Genomic DNA, 12379 nt, shown 5'->3' with positions numbered 1-12379 from the left:
CCATATCTGGCACATGGAACATGCCGTCTTCAACCAAAGGTAGCTTCTATGCAGGTAGCTTCATTCTCTGGACCGTTCTGGAGAGGCCATCTGAGCAGACCATGTAATGTAATGTTGCTGGTCACTCGCTGAGCCCCAGTGAGCCTGACGCATTGCTCTGGGTGAACACACCCCACATCTGGGCCTTTGACTCTGCACTCATCTCTGGACGTCACCTTTCTCCTCATCCTTCTCCCCTCCACACACAACCAGGGGGCACGGAGAAGAACACGACAGCATTCCACAGCTCATCTTTAAGGGGAGACTATTTCCTCCCCTCTACACGCAGCAAGCAATGTGACCAACATTCGCTCTGAATGCATGTCTTCCACTTGACGAAGCTCTGTTATCTGTGATTTTTAAGTGCACCTCGGATACTAAGACTATAGCTCAACTTTGCATCCTACTAAAAGACAAATGGAGCTTCCTTGATCCTGGCCAGAACCAAGCCCTTAAGAGTTTGGTGAAAAACCAACTGCTGGGGTGACTCACTGTCTTTGTCGTTAGCACAGTGGCTCTTGTAACTTGAATCTTGACTTACCTCAAACCTATGTCTTAAAGCAAGAGGATTGCTACTCCTACTAACACTACTCCAAATAGACCACTGGCATCAGGAGACACCCTGATTTTAAAATAAGGCTTGCAATACATAGGAATGTTTGAAAGACATGAGGAGTAAGCGTTAATGTGAAAAAAAAAAATAGAATTGGTGAAGACTTGATTTTGGGTAGCTAACCCAAGAAAAGTAAGGCGTTCTCACTGTTTTCCATGGCACATAATAATCCCTTTTAAAAATTATTTTGGAATTTAAGATTGACTACTCTAAATATGACTATAATATTTATTTAAATATTGGGAGCCTGGTACGGTAAAAGTTAAAACACAGCGCTCACATTCAACTTTATGATTTATACTTATATACAAATTCAGAAATGATTATATTGTGATGTTTCTAAGGATAATGAATTAATAACTCTACTTTGAGCTGATGGTTGAAATATATTTTCCAGTCGGAATTTTTTCCCCACATTTCTCAGGTCAAACTAAATATTTTACTCTTTAGAGATGAAGTTCACTCATTAATGTTCTGTCATTCTTTAACCATGAACAGCAATTTGGATGAGAAGGAACTGAGTCCAAAAGGCAGGAATACAGATGTTAAAAAACAAAAAATCCCCACCTGACCATAATGTCATGTCTGCATTTGATTTTCCTAGAGAAAGACACAAAAGACTAATGTTAGGGATTCTTCTATCTACCATAACCCACCAAAAAAAAAAAAAAATTACATACAGTTAACCCCTGAACAACACAGGGTTAAGGGCACCAAACCCCCATGCAGTTGAAATCTGCATATAACTTCTGACTCCCCCAAAACCCAACTACTGTCCGTCTACTGTTGATCAGAAGCCTTACTGATAACATAAATGATTGATTAACACATATTTTGTATATTACATGCATTATATACTGTGTTCTTACAATCAAGTAAGCTTGAGACAAGAAAATGTTGTTTAAAAAACCATAAGGAAGAGAAAGTACATTTACAGGACTGTACTGTGTTTATTGAGACAAATCCATGTGTAAGTGGATGGTCACAATTCAAACCTGCATTGTTCAAGGGTCAACTGTGTAAGAAATGAGTTGAAGTAAATGCATATTCAGTCCCTTTACCCACGTCATCTTTTAGAATACAAACTTACAGCTGTCTGACAATAAAGATCTGGAAAATAATCATGCAAATTAATGTTGAAATATAACATTAACTTTGAAATTTTTACATATTCTGCCATAAATGTAGCCTTGATCAAACTTATGCTTTAGCTCCGACTTTGTCCTTTTCTTGGTTTCCTTTAGAAAAGAGTTATGGGAATGGTTTCTTGAAACTCTAACACATCCTTTTCCCCAAATGTAAATGGAATGTTAAAAGCTCTTTCACAAAGGATACTGGATAGTAGTGTCTCCCAGTGGCTTTAATTTGCAATTTCCCTGATGCCCAATGACAGCAAATCTCTTTTCACCCCTTTGCCATCCATAAGCCTCTATGTCTGTCTTTGTCTCATTTTCTGATTAGATCGCATGATTCCCTTCATTGTTGAGCTTGGAGAATTTTTTTTTAACATCTTATTTTTCTGAGAGAGATAGAATGCAAGCAGGGGGAGAAGCAGAAGGAGAGGGAGAGAGAGAATCTCAAACAGACTCCCCGCTAAGAGTGGAGCCCCCTGTGGGGCTCAGTCTCATGACCCTGAGATCATGACCTGAACCAAAATCAAGAGTCAGAGGCTTAACCGACTGAGCCACCCAGGCGCGCCGAGTTTGGAGAACCCAACCCTTATGTTGCCCTTTTAGACCAGCATGTACCTTCCTCACCTTACTCTTCCTTCCTCAACCTAAAAACCACTCATCTATTCTCTATTTCCATAATTTATTTTTCACTTAAAGAATGTAACATAGGGCGCCTGGGTGGCTCAGATGGTTAAGCGTCTGCCTTCGGCTCAGGTCATGATCCCAGGGTCCTGGGATCGAGTCCCACATCGGGCTCCCTTCTCCTTGGGAGCCTGCTTCTCCCTCTGCTTCTCTCTCTGTCTCTCATGAATAAATAAAATAAAATCTTAAAAAAAAAAAAAAAAAAAGAATGTAACATAACCGGAATTGGACAGCATGTAATCTTTGGGGATTGACTTTATCCAGTCAAGTATTCTCTCGTGATTTATCCAACTTGGTGCAGGTATCAATCATTCATTCCTTTTTATTGCTGAGTACTATCATGTTATGGAAGTCCCTCCTTATCCATGGGGACTATGTTTCCAACCCCCAGTGGCTGCCTGAAATCATGGATAAGTAAGGAACCTATGGGGTCCCTGCGTGGCTCAGTCGGTTAAGCATCTGCCTTCAGCTCAGGTTATGATCCCAGGGTCCTGGGATCGAGCCCCACGTCAGGCTCCCTACTGAGCAGGGAGTCTACTTCTCCCTCCCTGTCTGCCCCTTCTCCCACTCATGCTCTCTCCGTCTTGCTCACTCCCTCTCAAATAAATAAATAAAATCTAAAAAAATAAGAAGAACCTATGGAACATATGCTCTGTTTTTTTCCTATACACACATACCTGTGATAAACTTTGCTTGGTAAATTAAGCACAGTAAGAGATGAACAAATAACTAATAGTAAAATAGACCAGTTATGACAACATACTGTAATAAAAGTTATGTGAATGTGCTTTCCCTCTCTCAAAATATTGTCCTGTCCTCACCCTTGTCCCTCTGGTGATGACGTGAGTTGATGAAATGCCCACATGATGAGATGAAGTGAGGCGGGTAGGCATTGTGATGTAGCCTGAGGCTACTGTCAACCTTCTGACGATCCATCAGGAGGAGCATCGGCCTCAGAAACTGCGGATGGGGTGGGGTCGGGGAGGACCCTGCATATGGATGCATCACAGTTGTACATCATTCACTTGCTAAAGAACTTAGCGGCCGTGTCCTTTTTGGTGCCATGTGCATAAAGCCGCTAGGATGCTCTGCGTACAAGAGTTTATGTATCTGCAAGTATCCATCTCTCTGGCATAAATGCCCCAAAGTTCTGGGTCGTATAGTAGCTGCTCATTTACTTTTTTAGAGAAATTACCGAAATGTTTTCCAGAGAGACAGTTCCACGGATGTTACCACTGATTCATACACACATGACCCGGTTCCTGCCCAAGTTTTGCCAGCATTTCGTGTCCTCACTTTGTTTTTTATTTCGGTCATTCTCACAGCTGGGTAGTGGTATCTCCCCGTGGCTTTAATTTGCAATTTCCCTGATGCCCAATGACAGCAAATCTCTTTTCATCCCTTTGCCATCCATAAGCCTCTATGTCTGTCTTTGTCCCATTTTCTGATTAAATCGCATGATTTCCTTCATTGTTGAGTTTGGAGAATTTTTTTTTTAACATCTTAGTTATTCATTTGAGAGAGATAAAGAACAAGCAGGGGGAGAAGCAGAGGGAGAAGGAGAGAGAGAATCTCAAGCAGACTCCCCACTGAGCATGGAGCCCCATGTGGGGCTCAATCTCATGACCCTGAGATCATGACCTGAACCGAAATCAAGAGTCAGACGCTTAACAGACTGAGCCACCCAGGTGTGCCAAGTTTGGAGAGTTTCTTATATATATTCTAGCTGTTAGTCCTTTGCCAGATCTGTGGGTTGCAAATATTATCCTGGCCAGTGTATTTTTAATGTTACTATTATTTTTTTTACTCCTTTAATCACTTTATTAAGTTTCAAACAGGAGAATTTTGAGATCTGACTTCTCTGCAGTTTGATCTTTTCAGGCTCATTTTGTGAAGAGAAATAATTCATGAGTTCTTGCTGTTCATATATTTTTAATGTAAAAGAAATAGCTTTGGGGTGCCTGGGTGGCTCAGATGGTTAAGCGTCTGCCTTTGGCTCAGGTCAGGATCCCAGGGTCCTGGGATCGAGTCCCGCATCGGGCTCCCTGCTCCTTGGGAGCCTGCTTCTCCCTCTGCCTCTCTCTCTCTCTCTCTGTCTCTCATGAATAAATAAATAAAATCTTAAAAAAAAAAAAAAAAGAAATAGCTTTGTTTGCCGTGTAATTTACTAATGCAGTTTTACTCAATGGCCTAAGTACATTACTGTTTATTTAACGTTATTTTCCTGGTTAAGGATATGCATGAATTCCAGGATTTCCTTATGATCCTAGTTGATACAATTGTACTCTTCTTTTATAACATAATGTGGATCTTAAAGAAATTAACAAGGAACAAAGCCAAATGTATCATATTTTATTCTCATCTTCATATTACTGAGCAGATATTTTGTGACAAATAAGCGTCCACACTATGTATTGGATAGAATGTCTCCTAATATTAACACAGTAAACAAAATCAGAATACCCATCACAGTAAATGCATAAGTATTGATTAAAATTTGAAACTGTTCCTAAATGTAAAAGTAAGAAAATCAACCAAAGTATCAGGAATAGAAGGAAACACCCTAATTCAATAAATATACTTACAAAAATCTGGCCTGATAATCATACTGATAATGAAACATGAGGACCTCTCCCTTCAAAATTGGAACAAAGGAAGCATATCTGTTATCTTGATACACGTTCAGCGCAGGGGGAAAAAGTATACAGATTATAAGAAGAACAGCGTGAACATTTTCACAGATAAACTGATGCATCAGTCAAAAAAAAAAAGGGACAGAAACAGTTATCAATCAATAACTCAGCAATTACTTGATTTAAGATCAATACAGTCATAAAAATTATAAATATTTTCCTACATGACAGCAGGAAATCATTCAATGCCTTTTTTAAATGTAAATCATTTATGATAACAATGTACAGTTTGTTTGGGGAAAAAACTTTGCATGACTTTTTGCAACTTTTGGAGGAAATGACAAAATTGGATTTAAAAATGTGAGAAAAATTGCTTTATTCTTTATACTTTTGAATTTCTGCTTGTTGTCTGTGGATTTTCTTCATGCAGTGGCTTTATCAAGAATGACCATAAAATGATGGTCACAGGTTACCATAGCAATCAGCAAGTGTGTGGGATTGCAACATTCAGAGACAAAGCTCCCATCCGTCGAGGAAGGAACTTTTGAACAATGCAGAGAATTCTTCCAGGAACCTATCAGAGAAAAATTCCCTTTGCAGGCTTACATATTTGAGCCTGTATATAATCCAAAACCCACAAGAGCTTTCTCTCCTCCAGACAGGTGTTCACAGAATTGCTATTTGATGAAAGATATGCCTTCCCTGAGCCTTGACCACTTACGCAGACTTCTGTGGCATCCCTACAAACAAGGAGGAAAATAGAAATAGAGGCACTGACCTTGGACAAGAGAGGGAAGAAGGTGACAGGTGGCTTGATGGTTTGACCTTGAGATCATTTCAGACTTCCAAGCTGAAAACACTCTGTGGTTGACAGATTAACACAGATGCCACATGAGAAACCATCCAGTGAGAGGTGTGGACTAGCATGCTCCATAGAAGCAGAAAATCAAGAAAAAAAAAACCACATAAATGCTCATCAAATTCATCCTCGTGGCCATGTGATGCATGTATTAGGACAGGTGAACTATCCCAACCCGGCTGACATTATACCTGTGATATATATGTGTGTATCAATCTAAGTATTTGCTACTGAGCAAGCAGTCTTTCAGGATGTAATTTGTAGGAGGCTCATTTGCGACTTTCCAGAACATAGTGTGATGTGTGAGCATCTGAGGGCATCCCGTCTCTCAGAGATGGCCCATCGGAATGTGGGGACCACCAGGTCCTGGGATAAGAGGTACGAAGGGAAGGCGGTGAATAGTGTCTTCTAAACAGTGCAAATAAAATCTCAAAGCCACAATCTGCCCCCCTGGATGACTTGTTAAAATGCAGATTCTAATTCTCTAGCTATGGGGTGTGACCTCAGGCGCACCTTTCTTTTTTTTTTTTTCCCCAAGATTTATTTATTTATTTGCAAGAGAATGAGCACAAGCAGGGAGAGCGGCAGGCAGAGGGAGAGGGAGAAGCAGGCTCTCCGCTGAGCAGGGAGCCCGATGTGGGACTCGATCCCAGGACTCTGGGATCACGACCTGAGCCAAAGGCAGACGCTTAACAGACTGAGCCGCCCAGGCAACCCCAGGCACACCTTTCTACCACCTCCCCGGTGATGTTGCCTTGCTGGTTCTCATGCATTCCATTCAAATTTGGGCAAAACAAATGCAAAACCCATCTCTCTTGTTCCATGTCTAGACAATGTTCACCACGTGGGAAATGTAGTGATGGGGATGGCTCAGAGATGGTTTCTGAGTTCCTGATAATGGTCTCTGTCTTTATCTGGACATTGCTCATACATTCTCATTTTTGTAAAAAGTCCAGAGCATGTTATACTGACTTCTTGTGTTTTTAATCAGAATGGTTTCTTTTGATAAAATGTATCCTTTAATCAAAAATGAGAAAAGAACACACATTTTTCCCCCCCCAATCATCTAGTAGAAAGTTGACTCATTTTAAAGCAGATGTTCTCAGGATTAAAGCAGAGGCCTTCTTTCTTAGTGGGCGCCAATGTTCAGTCAAGTCATGCTAGCAGAATGGTGACCACTCGGTCTTGAGCAATAATTGCCCTTTTTGAATGAAATTCTGCACAAAGAATCCTGGCCAACGCTGAAACAAAACACCTAGCAATTCTGGAGGGCAAAGCAGAGCAAAACATTCTATTATTTCAGAATAACATGTATTTTAGCTGCTCATACAAGGCATGTCGCTTTGAAATAAATGGCCATGCTTCTTAAACATGGTCATCACACAGGAATAATTTGGGACCCATTTTGTAGGATTTGTCTTTCTATAAAATGCCATGAAGCTCTCCTTCCGTGAAGCCATTCACAATGTCTTTGTAAATCTTGTTTCCAAATTGCAGAAGGAAAATGTTCACTCAATTACACACTTGGGAGTGAATTTCAAAGAACCTCACACGTGATCATTTCATCCACCAAAAGCTTCGTAACAAGAGTAATTGGTTGGTAAACTCTTGGTTGCACCGATTAACTTTTTAAAAAAAAATCATTTAACAGCTTACAGTCACCTAGTTACATGCGCGTCAAACTGAAAAGTATCACCTACACACAATGACTGCTAATTGCTTAGTCTTGTATTTACGAAATGCTAAATGCAGAAGGATTTTATGGCCATGGGACTTACAAACTCTAAATTCTAAACATTGCCATTTGGCAATTCTTCATTTTTTTTTTTTTTTTTAGTGTAGAACCCCTAAATCTAAAATTACAAACATCCAAAAAATTATTAAGCTTGTGTTGCTGCATAAAACATGTCTTTAAAATATATTTCAGTAGGCAATAATTCCATGTTTCAAAATTTAAAAACAAGTGTATCAACAGATAAACATTGGGAAGCCTTGCTTCTGTATGAGCCCCATATAGACAGTCCTACCAACCCCGTTAGATAATTTTGCTCATTTTCATATATTGTCCCAGTATTTTTATGTACTTATAATCAAATATAAATATACATGCAAATAGAATAAACACAAATGTATATTTATTTATTTTTATTTATTTTTTTAAAGATTTTATTTATTTATTTAACAGAGAGAGACACAGCGAGAGAGGGAACACAAGCAGGGGGAGTGGGAGAGGGAGAAGCAGGCTCCCCGCAGAGCAGGGAGCCCGATGCGGGACTCGATCCCAGGACCCTGGGATCATGACCTGAGCCGAAGGCAGTCGCTTAACCAACTGAGCCACCCAGGCGCCCAACACAAATGTATATTTAAATAAGCGTGCACAAATAAGTGTGCAAATATATATATACATTTTCATTCATCCTTTTCACTCAAAATTCAAATGTGCACTTAAGACTTTTCTTCCCCAAGTAATTGTTTATAGTGAACGTCTTTTCAGATCCCTTCGTAAGATGATTTTTCTTTTTCTTTTTCCCACCCCCGTAGTATTCCATGCCTTAGATGGATCCTTGTAGGGTCCAGGCTCTTGCCAGAGCAGAAAGTGTGTGCATGACTAACCATGCACACGTCACTTCTAGAGGGGAAGAAAAACATCTTCTCCAGCCACACTTCCAGGGTCTCAGCTGTGTCTTTGTAACAGCAGAGGGATTCACGAGAAAATCATACAAATGCATTATGAGTTTTATGTGACGCAGGAACCTTTGTAAGGAAGCGAAGACCCTCAGAGACAGTTTTATGCAGAGCTTGATGAAGAGTGGACAATCTTGGACAGATGGTGGTAGGATAGCAAGGTATGAGCTCAGTGTAGTAATCCAGGGAAAGTTAGCAAGATTGGTTCTTTTGGATTCCTCTTGCCATCCCTCTGTCTTCTGTATAAGGATGCTCTCCTTTCTTGTGCGTTTCGTGAGGGCACCTCTCGCCTGGGAGTATCACGACCTGCTTCAGGGAAAAGTCGGGGAGTCCTTCCCACACCTGCCATTTCCCACATCCCTTCAGCTGAAAATCTTCAGTGCCCTGACTGGGGTAGTGTGTTCTGAACCCTATTACTTCACACCCATGCATATGTATCGAAAGGGTAAGTGCTCAAAGGAAGATCGTTGGTTCAGTTGGCAAGTACTCTTGTCTTCTAATGGTTTCTCCATATGGTATCCCAGAGATCTTGCACTTCTTTATTCCCTCCTGCCAAAAACATATGAGAGAGGGTGCTCCTCTCCCAACAACTTTGCCAAAACCTGTGTTCTTTAACTTTGGATCCTGACAATTTGATCTAAAAACCCTGTGGATCTGAACTTGCTGTGCAGTGCTCTGAGTCAGGTGCTATCATGAGCCACCATATTGTAGATGAACATGCACACATATAGACAAACACTCAAAGACACACACACATTGCCTATGAGCTTACCCGACACTGTCAACCCGGGACCGGAAACACAGCCAATTGGTTTTCCATCCCAGGTACCATCTTGAACGCCAGGAAGAATCACAACCGGGCAAACTCGTGTCCACGATGCTGGAGGACTGTCCCTATGAAGTTCAGTCAGCCCAATTCACACCAGCAACTCCTTTCTCCTCAGACGAGATCTTCTATCCACCTTCGAATTGCTCTGCTCCTTGAAACCTCTTAAACAACTTATCCCCCTTGTCTTTGAGTCACCCTTCAGACCTTTCAGATCGGTTCCTCACCCTTTGCACTCATCACCCGTCCCTCATCCTTTGCAGACACTCCTGCACCAAAGCAAAGCAGGTCTTTCGTAACACATGGCTTCTTGAGTTCCTGTCTTTGTATTAAACTCTCTCGTTGCTAAACTCACTCGGGTGGCTTTGAAAACCATCTTAGATTTCCCTTTCATATTCACACCTTTTTCCCCCTATAGGAATTTCTACACAAGTTTCCTATAACATCGTTCACATAATTCTTTCCTTCCACAAACACATCTTGAGTCCTCTGAGCATTCCAGGTAATGATGGAGCTGTTTCATGCATCACCTGCCCATGCTTTGTGAACCAATAACTCGGACTTCTTCGTGACCACGTAATGATGGGGTATCTGCCCCCATGTCATTAGTGGTACCACTTGGCCATTCACGGTTGCTAGGGACTTCCCTTACGGTGCTCGAGAGCACTTCGACCTGAAATTGATGAAAAACCTTGAAAGCCAAACATCCTTGCATGTAACAAAAAGACAAATGCCTCTCTCTCTTAGGCTATTCCCTCAGGGTACCATGAACAAAAAAATGAAGTGTACAGTATGTATATACATATAACACATGCATACTACGTATATTTCACCTTGTATGAAGTATACAATGTAACAGTTACTATATTAAAGCATATACGCTAGTATATGTTATATGTGATAGGTATAAATGTATATTGCTGTGTATCGAAATTACAGTATACTATTTGTTATAGTATATACACATAGTATGCATGTATATTTGGACACACAATTTTATTATTTTATTCTTTGTATATAATCTCATTCTTTATATATAATTTTATTCTTTGTATATATGTGCACACAGACACACATATATATACACAATCGCTGCATCTTCTTCATTATATTTAAGCCAAAGATAAACATTTTTACTACATTTCTAAGTAGCAGCATTTCCTAATAAATTAAAAATTTTTTTTTCAGAATTCCTGAGGAAGCACAGCAAATATAAATCAGAAGAAAGTAATTTTACTATCAACATTTTAGAAACCCTGCAAATATCCTTTAAGTTTGTTAAAGATGCATTTGCATGAGCCAAGCTCCATCCCATCCCTAATTTTTATCAGGCATGCTGCGTTCAGAGCAGCTGATGTGGTTCTTGATTTCCCCAGTGGTTTCGGGGATGCTGCAGGGTTTCAAATCAAGTTTACTCCCCCAGAATGAGAATGAGGAAATTTATTTCCTACCAAGAATTCAGGAGTGCTTTAGAGAACACCGTGTGCTTTCTCAAGACTCTTCAGCAAAATATCTCTAACAGACATGTGGAGAGGTTAAGAGAGAAATCTTTATTCCCCAGTGTTTTAAGAAACACTTCAAGTTTTCCGCTGGACCGGATCGGGGTCTATCGTGGCTAAAATATCAAACTGGTGTTTAGACCAATGCAAGTGACTTTGTATCATATGATGTGAATACTGTAAGTATTCTGCTGGACCATCTGGGAATAAGCCACATTCCTCACAACATGGCCTGCAGTAGCAAGGATGTCAACAATTCAGGGAAGGGATGAGATCCATCTAAACTTTATGTCCCCTAATTCCCGTGCCTACAGATTATGACAGCCCTGTGTCGCCTGACCTTATGTGTCCACTCACGCTGGCATGGGGCTCTGTCTCGCAGTTCCTACATCAGCTCACTTTGTGTAGCTTGGGGTCTTTGCTCTGGGTTGGTAGGGGATGCGTCGGGGCTCTTCTATCCACGTCTCTGGCGTTCTTGATTTCTTCCTGTCCCTCTGCTGAAATCCTCTAGGTTTCAGTGCTGACAAAAGGCAGTGGCAAGTCAGTTCCCATTGGTAGAGGGTGTGGTATTTATTTCCAAGCATTTTAGGGAGTCCAAGCTTCTGGACTTTGATTCTCCAAGAGTCTTGATTTATTGAGTGTAAGAATGGGGTCAGGGGCCGGGGACCACGCAACCCCACCCCCAGGATACATTTGGCAAAGTCAGGGGATATTTTTGGTTGTCCCCACTGGGAAGGAATGCTGGGGACATGGAGTGGGTAGGTCCTGAACATCTCGCAATGCACAGATTTTTCACTCTGGCTCAGAAAGTTAATAGTGCTGAGGTTGCGAAACTGCAGAGAGGCTTTGGACATGTGGCAAGACTGGGTAGTTATGTGGAGGAAGTTGTGTGACTCCAGTTACGGGTACGGATGGAGTCTCTATCAGGGGCAGGGGTCTGTGTTTGGATTCTGTGGGAGTTGGGAATGTAGATTAATGCATGGGATGAGTCTTGGGGTTTGTCATGGCACAATGCCATAATGATCAGGAGCTGTGCTCAGACCCCTCATTGTCTGGCATGTCTGCGAGCTGAGACGTTCCAGATCTTGGGATCTGGGTTCTTTCTCCAATGACAGAAGACATTGGACTGCTCTCTGCCCCAGTTCGTAATATTGGCCTGCATAGGCTCCCTGAGCTGTTTGGAAAGACCCTAGAGGGAGACACACAAAGAGTATGGGTAAATGCCCAGCATGCCTGGGTCTGGTCCCTGCATGCATGCGTTTCCTCCTGTCTGAAACTGATGTTCAGACTAAGCCCTTCAACCAAAAGTGGGCTTTACACAGACATGAAGTTAGATGTCGACGCATGGTTTGTGTTGGAAAATGAGCGGCCAGGCACCAAGACATCTCCATGAGAACCAAGGAGCATCCAT

Source organism: Mirounga angustirostris, unplaced genomic scaffold (genome assembly GCF_029215605.1).
Source record: "Mirounga angustirostris isolate CCGP_5_RB_7025 unplaced genomic scaffold, mMirAng1.0.hap1 SCAF_11, whole genome shotgun sequence".
In the NCBI taxonomy this organism is placed as follows: Eukaryota; Metazoa; Chordata; class Mammalia; order Carnivora; family Phocidae; genus Mirounga; species Mirounga angustirostris.
Note: the sequence above shows the minus strand (reverse complement) of the source record.